We start from the raw sequence: 3,283 nt of genomic DNA, 5'->3' as shown, positions 1-3,283 counted from the left end.
CTTTATTCTCACTCTTTCTCATTCCTGTTTCTTCTCTGCACCATTTCCCTGCTTCAGTTTTGGGTAAGTGATGTGCGGATTCGTTATTTGCAGGCGTGGGTTATCTTGTGCTGCCCCTAATTGCGTATGTATATATATATATATACATATATGTATGTGAGTGTTCGGTTGTTAGTGTTGCTATTGTTGCTAGTGCTGTTAATGTAGATTTCTTTTATAAATGGACCCTGATAATAAGGACATGGGTGTTTGATTGGGCAACATTTTCCCGATACAGGTGCACCGTTTAAACGGTGATATCTTCTGTCAAACATTCCTGTTATGTTTTGAATAAACTCAGCTCTATAATTCAGGAAAATGCCACTCAAGAAAGCTACCCAGTCTAAAGAGAATAGTAGTAGTTTTCTGTGGGTCCAGTTATAAATGAAATTCTGGATTTGTTACGCCAGCAGCAACCGCAACAACAGCAGTTAATCCAACAGGTTCAGCAGTAGCAGTAAGGAGTGAACCAAAGTGTTAATTTCAAATCTTTCCAGAATGTTAAACCTCCTAAGTTTAAAGGTGAACCTGATCTAGTAGCTGTTGGAGCATAGGTAAAAGAGATGGAGAAAACTTTCAACCTTGTCCAAGTAAGTGATGATTTTAAGACTGAATATGCAAGCTGTTTCTTGGAAAAAAATGAAGCAAATTACTGGTGGGAGTCAACCCGAGCGTTAGAAGGAGAAGGCCCTGTTCCATGGGCTAGGTTTACCGAGTTGTTTTTGGAAGAGTATTTTCCTGACTGTGCGCAGAATCGAATGGATATTGAGTTACTAGAATTGAAGCAAGGAGACAGAAGTGTAGTTGAGTATGAGGCTAAGTTTACAGAATTAGCCAGGGTTGTACCAGATTATGTACGCTCTGAAGTTCAGAAGGCAAGGAGATTTCAACAAGGATTGAAGCCTGAAATTCGTAGTGGAGTTGTGGCATTGCAATTCATGATGTATCCTTCCGTAGTTCAGGCCGCCTTAGTAATTGAGATTGACCAGAAGTTAGCCGCTAGAGAAAAGAAAATAAGAAGCGAAAGATAGATGTTGTGGAAGGCGCATCAGGTCAAGAAGGATCTAGCCAGAAGTCTCAAAAAAAGTTAGAAGGAATAAGAGTAAAGAACTTAGAGGATAAAGTTTTCCTTTAAACAGGCCTAATAACACCCCAGTCAGCTCTAGCCAAGTTAAGTCGGTCAGGTCACCTATATCGGAGTGCAAGAAATGTGGTAAAAGGCATGGTGGAGTATGCAAAGCGAAGACTGAATGTTTCAGATGTGGAAAAAAAGGACACTATGCATCAGAATGTAAAGTGGCAAATCCGGGAGTCACATGTTGTAATTGTGGCAAGGTAGGGCATATTGCCAAGAACTGTAAAAGTGTTTCTCGAGATAGTATGGGAGGTAGTGCATCAAAAGGTCTGATATCCGGTACACACAAGACTAAAACTTATAAATATGATTAAAAGATCAACTACTCAAGACCCTGATAAGGAACCAAGGCAATGATTGATTACTAGAAGAAGCAAATAGTAATATTTACGGAAGCTAATATTAGGATGAGTATCCGAGGACATAAGCAAGAATGTAAGGCATAACTAGTGCATGTCGTGGATATCAAGAAGGAAACACCTAAGTTGGAAGAAGTCCAGATAGTGAGTGAAGTCCCAAGTGTTTTACCAAATGACTTACCAAGATTACCTCAGAGCATGAGATATAATCTTTCATTGGTTACTGTACAAAGTCGGGCTGGTGTAAAAAGCCCCGTATTATAGGGCTAGTAAGGATTAAATAATTAGTTAAGGAAACTCTAAGATTGTGGGATGGTGGAATGAGGAGACAAGGTATATTCCATGTTGTGCACTAATGTGGTTTATAAAAAAGAAAAGGATGAATGTATGCATGTACTGATTATCAGAAGTTCAAAAAGTTGACGAATGGGAATAGATGCGTAGAATTGATTATTTATAGGATTCAATTAAAGGAGCGTGTTGGTTCTTGAAGATTGACCTAAAGTAGGTTACCGTCAGTTGAAGGTTGAGTCTGAGGTCATACTAAAGACCCTGTTTAGAACGAGATGGGGACGTTGCGAGTTTCGGGTAATGTTATTTGGATTAACAAATTCACCAGTCGTGTTTAAAGGTTTAATGAACATAATGTATAAAGAGTACTTGGACAATGTAATTGTGTTTATTGATAACATCCTCGTCCCTTCAGGACCAGGGAAGATCAAACTGAACACCTGAAGATTTCCCTACAAAAGGCTGGAAAGGTAGCAATGGTATGCTGATTCCCAAGGTATGAATTCTAGATTGAAAGTGACGGAGGATTACGATTGTTCTATGTTAGATATATTTGATAATGTCATGACTAATGTGATTTATGTTTAGTTTTTAGATCTTACTTAAACATGACAAATCAGTACTTAACTGAAATCAGTACTTATACTGAAGTCAGAACTTAAGTCATCAGTACTTAAGGTTCAGGAGATATCTATCAGAAGATAATACCAGGACTTAAAGGAAACATTCAGATAAGGAAGGCAGCTGATTTACAGGAAGAGAAGATCGAGACAAACATAAGAAGAGATATGCATGAAGAAGGAATTCTATAAAGAATAGAATACTTGGAAAAGATATCTGATTGATATATTTTAGGAAGCAGAATTATATTCCATATCAATTAGCGATTATCTTGTAACTGTGTAGTATATAAACACAGACATAGGGTTTACACTATAAGTGTTATCATTATCGAGAAGATTATTCATTGTAACCCTAGCAGCTCTCGTGATATTTGTTCATCACTGAGAGAGGACAGTTCCATACTTTAACAGAGTTTATTGTTTTGAATAAAGTTTGTTTTCTGTTACTTGAGTTATTAAAGTTCGATTTGATTGTGCTATACACTGTATTCACCCCCCTCTACAGTGTGTGTGACCTAACAAGTGGTATCAGAGCCTATCTATTAACACACAAACAGTTTAAGATCCAAAAACAATCACGTCCGAAGTAGAAACTCCAACTAAGCCCACCAAAACTGAAGAACCTCCAAAGACACAAATTCAAAGCTGATATGAGTCTATTAGAGTTCCCATATTGAGACCATCTGAATATCCCATATGGAAGGTGAGGATGACCATGTTTCTGGAAGTTACAGATCCAGAATATCTTGATAGAATCAAGGAAGGGCCTCACAAACCAACCAAGCTCGTTGTTGCAGTTGCAGGTAAAGCAGCAAAGTCAGTACCAAAGGAAAATA

Source organism: Apium graveolens, chromosome 3 (genome assembly GCF_009905375.1).
Source record: "Apium graveolens cultivar Ventura chromosome 3, ASM990537v1, whole genome shotgun sequence".
NCBI lineage: Eukaryota > Viridiplantae > Streptophyta > Magnoliopsida > Apiales > Apiaceae > Apium > Apium graveolens.
The sequence above is the reverse complement of the archived record's forward strand: the minus strand, read 5'-3'. Positions refer to the sequence as shown.